Source organism: Silene latifolia, chromosome X, assembly GCF_048544455.1.
Source record: "Silene latifolia isolate original U9 population chromosome X, ASM4854445v1, whole genome shotgun sequence".
In the NCBI taxonomy this organism is placed as follows: domain Eukaryota; kingdom Viridiplantae; phylum Streptophyta; class Magnoliopsida; order Caryophyllales; family Caryophyllaceae; genus Silene; species Silene latifolia.
The window spans coordinates 296,081,888-296,094,303 of NC_133537.1; the positions used below are offsets into that span (position 1 = coordinate 296,081,888).

At 39.8% G+C, this 12,416-nt stretch overlaps 1 non-coding gene across 1 annotated transcript; it reads right to left on the reverse strand.

Moving 5' to 3' along the window:
- Nucleotides 1–11,789: 11,789 nt before the first annotated feature.
- LOC141623986 (small nucleolar RNA R71) lies at nt 11,790–11,896 on the reverse strand. Its single transcript, XR_012533799.1, has one exon. It is a non-coding gene; the product is annotated as a small nucleolar RNA R71 (small nucleolar RNA).
- Nucleotides 11,897–12,416: the final 520 nt, after the last annotated feature.

A 12,416-nucleotide genomic window follows, 5' to 3' on the forward strand; every position in this document is an offset into this window, starting at 1 on the left:
TAAATATACCAACTAACGATAACAGTGTTGCGGTTCTGACTTCACAGCCAGAGCCCAGCTCTAGAACAAACGCATAAGGTGTTGCGCCTCTTCCAGAGGACGCAGCGGATGTTGCACCTGTTCTGGGTTGGTCTTTGCCTCTGAACTCTTTCTCGCCTTGACGTAGCTCCTAATTACGTTTTAAATCAACTATTATTCGTATTATCACCTGTAATCTGACGTATTTTCATATTTTAATTCATATTTCATTTTTGTTTCTTCTTCGAAATCCCGTCTTCGAGCGTGCTTTTGACGTAGATCAAATAATGTTTGTAATTTTGATTATTGTAATTCATTTATCGTTGTTATTATGTATGATTTAATTGTATAGCATTCACATGTATTGAATCTAACATCTACTTCGACCCAATTCAGTGCTAAATTGTTTGTTGGTCGAGCCCTCTTTGAGGTTTAGTTTTCGGTACTTGTCGTTAGGAGAACCTAGACCAAAACAATATTTATAGCTTCACAAACAACTCTACTATTATTAAAGAGGCAAGTAAAGGTCGGATCCCAAGGGACGGGTATTGAAGTGAGATTTTCAATTGTAACTAGCGGTGTCTAGGGGTGTCACAATTTGGGGTTGGAATAGAAGATCACTAAGCTAAATAGCAATGAAAGTAAACAAGCAATGTAACACCCCAAGTTATTGAGAGTAAGGTTATCCCACATCGGGGAATTGAGGAGGTTGTGATATGTTTATAAGGGATTCCACCCACCACTTAGTAAAAAGGCCTTGTGCTTTTGGGCTTTAGTGAGGACAAGTAATGGGCCCAAAGGTACACATCCCATCTTATTGGGATTGTGTTACGACCGTGGTGGGTCGGGTTGTTATAAATGGTATTAGAGCGACCCTGCGACCGTGTGGTGAGCCCGTGGTCGGGAGTACCCGGGTCACACACCTAGCGAGGGAGGATTCTGGGCTTGGCTGCGGTCAAGTTGGAGGCACAACGAGGATGTTGTGTTCTTTAAGTGGGGGAGATTGTAACACCCCAAGTTATTGAGAGTAAGGTTGTCCCACATCGGGGAATTGAGGAGGTTGTGATATGTTTATAAGGGATTCCACCCACCACTTAGTAACAAGGCCTTGTGCTTTTGGGCTTTAGTGAGGACAACTAATGGGCCCAAAGGTACATATCCCATCTTATTGGGTTGTGTTACGACCGTGGTGGGTCGGGTTGTTATAAGCAAGATGATTAAAAAGGGATGTAAACAATTGATAAAAGGCACTAGGGTGTCATGGGGTCATAGGGGATTCATGGGAATTGATCATACAAACATATTCTCAAATTATAAGCAAGCAATTATTGTTGTGATGGATCGAGTTGGTTTATATCTTACAATCCTAGGAAATTTTGGGTCCCGGAGCCGAATCGATTAGATTGTACAACACCTACAAGTCGACTTAATCTTCCCTACTCAACTATATGCATGGTCTAATGAGACTCGAGTTGGTTTATGTCTTACAAGTCTCATTGAAAAGATAGGTGATGGGTAAAAAATGCAAGTATTCATAGGCTCACATTTCATCAAACATAACATGTGCATAAATTGAGATCACAACAAGCAAGCAAATAAACTATGAAAACATATTAATTTAAGCATGAATCATCCCCCAGGTTGGTTTCCCCAAATTACCCATTAACCCTAGTTAAGGAAACTACTCACTCATTATCATGTTGAACATGCTAGTAAGGTTATCAATCATACCAACAAAGTAAAACATGATGAATAAATGATGGAATTAAAAGAATTATACCTACTAATGATTCCAATAATAAAGCAAAGAATAATAGAAGTACTTGATGATTGATTGGAAGGTTGTCAATCTCCCAATAATAACCCAAATAATCTTCAATTACCCAAAATGAAAGATGAACAAAAGAGAGATTAAGGAAATGAGATTTGTATTAAGACTTGATTAAAAGTTGATTACAAGATTAAAGAGAGATTAGATTGATATAAACTACACTAAAGATTGATAAGATGAACATGATAATCTAATTAGACTAATGGGGTATTTATAGTGGGGATTAGGTACACAAATTAGGGTTTACTAAGGGCTTAAATGACGATTAAGTCCTTGAGGAATCGCTCCTCTCAGAAAAATATGTGAGTCTCCTTTTTGCTAGTCTTTCCCGAGGTATGCGCATCCTTAATAGAACAAGTAGAAAACGGGATAGTTGTCACACAATCCGAGCGTCCGGGGCACGGGACGAGCGGATTGTGGGTCTTTTGGACGAGCGGATTTGTTGGGTGGACGGGCGGATTGTGGTGTTTTTGGACGAGCGTCCCTCTGAGGAAGACGCTCGGATTGCTTGTGCTGGACGGGCATCCAGTGGGCAATCCGCTCGGATTCTTGATCAGCTTCTTCCCTTCTTCTTTTCTTCTTTCTTGTTCATACAATCCTTGGGGATTTCATCAGGGATGCAAGGATCTTTTCTCATCATTACCCAACTACTAGAATATGTACAAAGGCCTTCTAGTCTTGTCTTCTCTTTGATGCTTGGTCATTGAATTCAATCAATTTAGCTTCATTTTGCCATGAAAATACAAGGTTTACACTCCTTTCCTACCAAGGGATCAAAACCTCAAAGAATATGCAAAACAAAGGACTAAAGACAATAAATGACCCAAATATGCACTAAAAAGCATGGGAACAAGGCTAATTCGGGGACTAAATATGCTCAAATAATGGTCACATCAAATATCCCCAAACCGAACCTTTGCTCGTCCCGAGTAAAGAGGTGACAAAAACTAGGACCGTTATTTAAACTAACCTAATAGCATAGCCGATATGAGACAATTAGCGGGTCTCACTCCGCCCCTTCAACTCACAACAAGACAACGATGAGGTAGGATGCCTTCTTGCAAGGCAAGGTGGTTCTTTCCAAAATGGCGACACATCCAAGCATTAAAGCACATAAAATCAAGTAATGGATGCATCTACAAAAGAATAGCCACTTTCCTCATCTAAGTGGCGGAAATTATCTACAAGGGAAGCAATTCAAGGGTACACTCTCCTTCATAGATGCAATTTATTCAAACTACTAAGCCTAGAAGGATACCAATAAATCACCTCCAAGTTGTGTCAAGCTAGGGTACCTTTGTCCTCAATCGTTAAATGCTTTTGTCAAGAATAGACTCCCTATGGTGTTAGAAACACTGGAGGATCGCGGAATTCCCCTCTTGCCTAGACAAGAAGAAGGGTCGTCCCCTCTCTACCATGCACAAAAGTGGATACGATGGATAAAGGGATCGATAGTATTTGAGTTTCATTTAGGAGTTTGCTTTTGTTGTTTGTTTTTCCCCCAATTTATTGTGGCATTTGACATTTGAGAACACTTTCTTTTTGCCATTTCTTTTGATTTTTGGCATTTCAATACTTGACAACTTTTCAACTTTTTGGATTTTTCTTTTGAACATTTTCAAAGTCACCCCATATGTAGTGAGGGTGCCTTATATTTGAGGCATAGGAGTTTTTATTTTTGTTACTCCTCTTTTCATTTGATGCTTTTTGCAAACTTTCTTTCAGTTTTCATTTCTTGAACTCAAATCAATTTCTTTTTGTGCCAATTCCCTTTGATGACAAAAATGTATGGTAGAACATGGATGAATGATGGTTGCATGGTTTCAAGGGTCACCTTGGAATAAACGGTAGCCAAGGAGTTATCACACCACAAGGTACTCTTAACTAGGCCTTAATCCATGGGTCAAAGGATACTAGCATGACACATCCTAGGGTGTTTTACAAGTATTCTAACAAGCAAAGTCTTAAAAAGAAAAAGCATCTACTAGGGCATATATACACTTCTCAAGCTTCCCAAGTAGATGGTTTCGCAAAAATTTTCTAACATGCAAACTACATGCCATGATGCAACTAACATATATACATCCTAATGCATATGATTCTACCAACTAATATGCCAAATAATCTAAATGCAAGTCCTAGATTCACATTGTTTATACCGCATCAATCAAAATAAAGCCACATAGTCATTAACATAAAGAGGAAAAAGGATATTGGAAAGATCATACCATGCGGTCTTCAATATCCTCATGTCTCGTATGTGGCGTAGTCGATCAATGTGAACAAGGATAGACAAACATAATATATACAAGTCTACACTACAAAGGAAATGAACTTGTTTTTGGCTTTTTAATTTTTCAATTTTTTTTGATTTTTTCGAAATTTTTGATTTTGTTTTTTATTTTTGAATAAAAGTTAAATTAGAATTTCTCATCCCCACACTAATATGGGCATTGTCCTCAATGGCCAATAGGAAATTATGCAAGTATGATGCATGATTTCTATACTAAATGCAAGCTATACTAAGCTACACTACGTGATGCATGGGTTTTTGTTTATGACGAAGAGCGTAATTTAGATTACCTCCCGTTGCGTATGCATGTACTTCCCCAAACCGAGATAGACATTATTTCTAATGTCTTAAATTTTGGGGTAGTTCATGCACACGAAATGCAATGCATGAAACTATATATTGTCATTTTGGATTTTCCATGTGGGAACAATAAAAAGAACACCTTAATGGGGCCAAGGTGTTAGTCCTCATGTTGCTAGAACTCTCCAAACTATGATCAAGATAAAATAAAGAAAACAAAGAAAGAAGTAGACAAACCTCAAGAGGGTAGGAGCCTCCAAAGTTTGCTAGTCCTCCATCATATCATCATTGTCATCATTTTCCTCCATAGAAGCGGACTCATCTCCACTCTCATCTTCACTTCCTTGATCTTGCTCACTTCTTTCATCATCTTTATTAGCCTCTTCTTCTTCATCTACCTCATCATCAACAACCTCATCATTGACATTCTCATCTTCACCCGGTCTTTCACCCCTAGATGTGCTTGGAAAGAAGACTTCCCTATCCGCCCAACTAGGCAAAGGACATGATGGATCGAGTAGTCCTTGCCTAGCTAAATAAAGGAGGGGTGGATATTGGGCCAATTATGCATCTACTCGATCATTATAAGCTTGTTTGTGCATCTCTCTCATGAGGAGAGTCATGTAATCATTGCCCACTTCAACATCTTTGGGTTTGAACTCTTGGTATTTGAATGGGTAGGGTGGTTTGACAATGGAGGAGGAGGGCTCTTCAATCTCGCCCCTTTGTTGACGGATGATGTATTCGGCACCCTTGGAGAGTGGAAGAAGGTAGTTTGTTCGGTGGTCACTTAATCGGCATATCTTGGAAGGCAAAGTGAAAGATCTAGCATCATTGGTTAGCCACCCATAGTTGGTGTCAAGAGAATTATGCTTGACCCACTTATACTTGTAAATCATGGCGTCCATGTCAATGAGATGACCCCCTTTGATCGCCACATAGGTGTTATCCTTGTTGAAATTTGCGTCAAAGTGCTTGGCCAAGAGAGTAACTAGACCTCCATTTACAATATGAGCGGTGCCTTCCTTACCACAATCAACATTAAGCCATCTTTCCATCAAAAGCCTTGGAGCATTGTAGGGCTTAGTGAATTCCCTTCCGACATTTAAGACCGACTCAAGTAGAACACAATCGAGCTTTGTAAAGTGATTAGTGCCTTTTCTTGCTATTATAGTATTCCCGATGACCTTGTGCCACACTCTAATGCCCGGATGGTGGACTAATAGAGCGCGACAAGCATGAAAGCTCACAAATTTCTTCCCGGAAATCGCCTCCCAAAGAGGAGCGGGGTCATACTTTTCGGGCATCTTGTGATAATATGGTGTATCACTAAGGCCTACTACCTTACTCAAAACATCAAAGGTGATGCGCCTATTCACATTGGTAAGACGAAACTCGATGTATTCTCTAGTCTCTACCTTAGTCACTTTCAATGAACTTAAGAATTCCAAGGTAAGGGAGGGGTATGTTAATTCTCTTGTAGTAAACAATTTACCCAACCCCATGGCTTCAAAGAAGGCTTTTGTTTGTTCAAGGACACCCAATTTGTTCAAGGCATCTTCACAAATGAATTTGGTGGGAAAAATGGCTTTCTTAGCATACTTGGCAAATGTATCCCTATGGGAGTTAGAAATGAAAATTACCTCCGGATAGTTGGGTAATTGAGCGATTTCCGGAGTTGTTGATGTTGTTGCTTCCAAGGGAGGATCTTGTTGTTGTTGAACTTCCAAGTTTGCATTAGAGACCACCATAGCCATTAAAGCTTTCTTTGCTTGAAGGCTTTGTTTCCTTTTCGAAAGTGTCTTTGCCTTGAGTCCCTTTGTTGCTCCTTTTGTTCTTGCCATTGTTGATTACACCAAGAAAAGATTGAAAATCTTCAATTTCTAATTATACCCAAATCGATTTAAGATGAAAGGATTTGTCTTTGTATTTCAAAAATCGACTCAAAGGTTGAAGATTTTGGTGCTTGGATTGATTATTGTTGCAAAAGGAGTGATTAATTGTTGTTGTTGGGAAGTTTGAATTTGATTTTGTTGAGTTTGGTTGAGGAAATCTTGTTTTTGGTGATGGAGAGGATGAGGGTTTTGGGGTTTTGGGGTTTATGGGTAGTGTTTGAATGAATGAATGAATGAAATGAATGTGGGAAGGTGTATTAAAACACCCGAAAAATTCAAAACAGTAGAGGGAAGATGAGCGGATTCCTGTCGGGACGCTCGGATTCTGCTCAAATTGGCTTCAGGAAAACTCGCCTAAAGACGAGCGTCTTTCAGTGAAGATCAGCGGATTCTGCAATTCAGGACGAGCGGCTTTCCTCAAAGACGAGCGGATTCTCTTACAGAACTTTTCTTAATGACCTTTGGCGAAAGACGAGCGTCTTTCTACAAAGACGAGCGGCCAGTTTCAAACGAGCGTCTTCTCAGCTTGGACGCTCGGATTCTCTTACAGACCAAAATTTTTCATTTTGCAGCTCGTTTAGACGGACGGATTCCTCCACAGACGCTCGGATTCCTATAAGACGAGCGGATTACCCTTAATCCGCTCGGATTCCTCCTGGTCTACCCGGATTCAGGTCCATCCGTGCACTTGCATAACCTGTGTCATTTTCATTCTTCAAATCTCGTGTTCTTCATTGTAGGGGCACTACAAAGGCATGAATAGCCTAGGAAATTGCTATCCCCACACTAAGTTAAAGTACTACACATCAATAGAATCATTAGTCCCTCCCTCACTTCTCTCAAGAATGATGAATATCTTGATCAAGGGACAAAAATCCAAAAATGACAAAAATGCAATGTAAGAATTAAAATGCAAGTTAGGGAGTTAGAAATATTTACAAATGGTGGTTTGGAGAGGACTCCACCAAACTCTCATCCTTAGTGAGATGTCATGGGGGCATGTTCAAGGTGTTTTTGATGTTGCTCAACACCTTGAAGAAGTAGTCAAAAGCTTGTTCATTATCATGATAAAGATCCTCAATAGATCTTTGCACTTGTTGTCCTTCATGTTGGTCTTGATCGCTAACATTACCAATGTAGGGATTGAAAATCCCTTCAAACTCATCGTCCCAAAGACCACAAACTTCGTCTACTTGATCATTAAAAATCTCTTGAGTTGATGGAGACAACTCTCCTCCTTTCTTGTTTTGGCCAATGCGGCCATCTTCTTCACTTGTCATGGGTGAGCTTTTCAAGCTCCCTTTGTTACAATTCCCTTGCTCTTTTGATGGAGAATCATCAACTTTCTTTTTCCATTGGAATTACGACTTCTTCCTCTCATCCTTCCGGCTATAATGATCAACTATAAAACATGGTTCATGCAAACGGGGAGCTCTCATGTTCTTGTCAAGATTGAAAGTTATGCTCACATCTCCCACTTCTAGAGTGAGCTCTTTATGCTTCACATCTATCACCGCACCCGCGGTGTGCAAGAAAGTTCTACCTAGAATGATTGGAATATTGGAGTCTTCTTCCATGTCAACAATGACAAAGTCCACCGGGATGAAAAATTTCCCAACTCTTACGGGAACATCTTCCCATATCCCTAATGGTGTCTTCGTCGATCTATCGGCCATTTGGAGTGTGATATTGGTACATTTAAGCTCTCTCATTCCTAACCTTTTACTTACCGAATACGGCATAACACTCACACTAGCCCCTAGATCACATAGGGCTTTGTTGATCGTTGTGTCGCCAATGGTACACGGTATTGAGAAGCTTCCCGGATCTTTACGTTTCGGAGGTGAACTCCCTTGAAGGATTGCACTACTCACCTTAGTGAAGGAGATAGTCTCAAGCTTCCGGATCGACTTCTTTTTCGTAAGGATGTCCTTCATGTACTTTGCATAGGCCGGCACGTGATTGATTAATTCCGTGAAAGGAATCGAGACTTCCAAATTCTTCACAATTTTCATAAATTTTCCAAGTTGGTCATTAAATTTGGGCTTAGCTTGACGACTTGGAAAAGGAAGTATAATCACAATGGGTTCCTTCTCCTTGTCCTTGTCTTCATTTTTCTTTGAAACTTCTTCTTTTGATGGTTCTCCATCCTTGGAGTTTTGCACAACTTATTCTTTGTCACTAGCTTCCACAACTTCATCCTCAACTTGCTTCTTTGGTGCTTCATACCTCGTACCACTCCTCAAGTGAATGGCACTAACCGTTTCATGTCTCGGGGGATTACTTTGAGGTGGTAATTGCCCCTTTTGTCTTTGTGAGCTTGAAGATGCTAGTTGAGTCAATTGGCTTCTTTCGACAAATTGGATAAATGCGGATTTGGCAATGAAATTTCCGGTTAAGTGTTGTGGTGTGGGAGTACCATTGGGTAGGTTCTCCTCGGTTGGTACGGAATGTGATGAAAATTTAGGCATTGTGGGTTGATTTTGTGTTGGGTTTGTGTTGGGTTCTCCTCACCTTCTCTTGAAAAAGGTTTTACGAACTCAATAGCGTTTGGTTGAATATCTACAACCTCACCAATACCTCTCAAATTTCTCCTAGCAAGTCTTCTATTGTTTGTCAAAGTCCTTTCAATTTCATGATCAAAGGGTAACAAGTTACCTTGTGATCTTCTAGACATGCAAAATATCAAACAACTTGAAAATAATTAGAACAAACCTTGAGGAGCTTTACTTCCCCAAGGCAAAGAAAGACACAACTAATAACAATCTAAGAAAATCTAAATCAAGTTAACACCGTCCCCGGCAACGGCGCCATATTTGGTCGAGCCCTCTTTGAGGTTTAGTTTTCGATACTTGTCGTTAGGAGCACCTAGACCAAAACAATATTTATAGCTTCACAAACAACTCTACTATTAGTAAAGAGGCAAGTAAAGGTCGGATCCAAAGGGACGGGTATTGAAGTGAGATTTTCAATTGTAACTAGCGGTGTCTAGGGGTGTCACAATTTGGGGTTGGAATAGAAGATCACTAAACTAAATAGCAATGAAAGTAAACAAGCAAGATGATTAAAACGGGATGTAAACAATTGATAAAAGGCACTAGGGTGTCATGGCGTCATAGGGGATTCATGGGAATTGATCATACAAACATATTCTCAAATTATAAGCAAGCAATTATTGTTGTGATGGATCGAGTTGGTTTATATCTTACAATCCTAGGAAAGTTTGGGTCCAGGAGACGAATCGATTAGATTGTACAACACCTACAAGTCGACTTAATCTTCCCTACTCAACTATATGCATGGTCTAATGAGACTCGAGTTGGTTTATGTCTTACAAGTCTCATTGAAAAGATAGGTGATGGGTAAAAAATGCAAGGATTCATAGGCTCGCTGATGTGACCATAATTAGCGCATATTTAGCCCCCTTATTAGCCTTGTTCCCATGCTTTTTAGTGCATATTTGGGTCATTTATTATCTTTAGTTCTTTGTTTTGCATATTCTTTTAGATTTTGAGCCCTTGGTAGGAAAGGAGTAAGAATCTTGCATTTTCATGGCAAAACGAGACTAAATTGATCGAATCCAATGACCAAGCATCAAGGAGAGACAAGATTAGAAGGCCTTTGTACATATTATAGTAGATGAGCAATGTTGAGAAAGGATCCTTGAGTCCCCAAGGAAATCCCCAAGGATTTTATGAAGAAAAGGGAAGAAAAGAAGAAGAAATGTTGCTGAGGCACAATCCGTGCGGATTGTCTACAATCCGGCCGTCCTCCACATGCACAATCCGTGCGGTTTCATCCCAAGACGCTCGGGTTTGCAGCCACCAGAATCCGCCCGGATTCACCTGAAGCCGCCCGTTTTCCACCGCCTGAATCCGCCCGTCCCGACTCCAAAACGCACGGATTCCTGTACAGCGCAATTTCGTCTTCTCCAAGCTACAAAGAAAGAAGCCCTTCCTTCGAAAAATACCGGCTCCTCCCTGCTCAATCCAAAAAGTGTAATTACTAGTTTAGCCCTTAGTTAACCCTAATGCATCCCCCTAATTTCCACTATAAATACCCCATTAGTCTAATTAGAAGAGCATGTTCTTCTTATCAATTCTTAGAGTAGTTAATATCAATCAAATCTCTCTTTAGTATTGTAATCAACAAACAATCAAGTTCTAATACAAGTTTTTTTCCTTAATCTCTCTTTTGTTCATCCTTTATTTTGGGTAATTGAAGATTATTTGGGTTATTATTGGGAGATTGACAACCTCTCAATCAAGCATCAAGTACTTCTTTTATCTTTGCTTTATTAATGGAATCATTAGTAGGTATAATTTTCTTAATCCCTTTTTAATTATTGCTAATTACTTTCATTTGTTCATCATGTTTCATTTTGTTGGTATGATTGACAACCTTGCTAGCATGATTAACATGATAATGAGTGAGTAGTCACCTAGCTAGGGTTAATGGGTAATTAGGGGAAACCAACATGGGGAATGATTCATGCTTAAATTAATATGCTTTCATGTTTTATTTGCTTGCTTGTTTTGATTTCAACTCATGCACATGTTATGTTTGATGAAATGCGAGCCTATGAATCCTTGCATTTTTTACCCATCACCTATCTTTTCTATGAGACTTGTAAGACATAAACCAACTCGAGTCTCATTAGACCATGCATGTTGTTGAGTAGGAAAGATTAAGTCGACTTGTAGGTGTTGTACAATCTAATCGATTCGGCTCCGGGACCGATCAAAAATGGCGCCGTTGCCGGGGACGGTGTTTATTTGATTTAGATTTTCTTACATTGTTATTAGTTGTGTCTTTCTTTGCCTTGGGGAAGTAAAACTCCTCAAGGTTTGTTCTAATTGTTTTCAAGTTGTTTGATATTTTGGATGTCTAGAAGGTCACAGGGTGATTTGTTACCTTTTGACCAAATTGAAAGAACCTTGACAAACAATAGGAGATTTGCTAGGAGGAATTTGAGAGGTATTAGTGAGGTTGTTAAACCAACTATTGAGTTCATCAACCCTTTTGCAAGAGAAGGTGAGGAGAACCCATTACAAAATACCCCACAAAATCAACCTACAATGTCTAAGTTTTCGTCACATTCCGTACCCACCGAGGAGAACCTACCCAATGGTACTCCCACGCCACAACATCTAACCGGAAATTTTATTGCCAAATCCGCCTTTATCCAATTAGTCGAAAGGAGCCAATTTGGGGGGATGCCTAGTGAAGACCCTCATTCTCATATGGAAACCTTTTGTGACTATTGTGATGCGATTTCTCAAACCGGTGTAACTCAAGACCAAATTCGATGGGTCTTATTTCCTTTTTCTCTAATCAAGCACTGCTGAAACAATGGTTGAAGGGCCTTGATAAGGCCACTCTCGGAATAGATTCTTGGAAGAAGTTGGCTCTAGCTTTCTACAAAAAATTCTACCCACCGGAAAAGACTAACATGCTAAGAGCTCAAATTACGGGTTTTAAGCAAAGGGATGAAGAATCTTTGTATGAAGCTTGGGAGCGGTTTAAGGGAATTTGTCGCTCATGTCCTCACCATGGACTTAGCGAATGGTTCTTGGTACAACAATTTGGAACGGTTTATATGAAGATTCAAGGAACATTCTCAACATGGGATCAAATGGAATGTTCACCGAAGTTGATGACAATCAAACATGGAACAAAATTGAGGAAATGGCGGTCCATAACTCGCAATATAGTAGACCTCGCAAGGCTACTAGAGGAGGGAAGCATAAAGTGGACTCCGTTACTCAATTGGGTGCCCAACTTAGTGCCCACATTGACACAATCAATTTGAAGTTTGAAAAAGCTATGGCTAGACTTGAAGAAGTCTCAAAATCACCAAAGCATCATGTTAATGCCATGACGGCATCTTCATCAATCCCAAGTGGGATATATGAGAATTGTGGAACTTTGGGACATGACCAAAGTGAATGTAGGGGAACAAATGAATAAGTGAATGTTTTCCAAGCATACAAGAGTGGTACCCCTTATTCCAACTATTATAATGAGAACACCAAATTCCATCCAAATCTCTCATACAAAAGCCAAAATGTTCAAAACC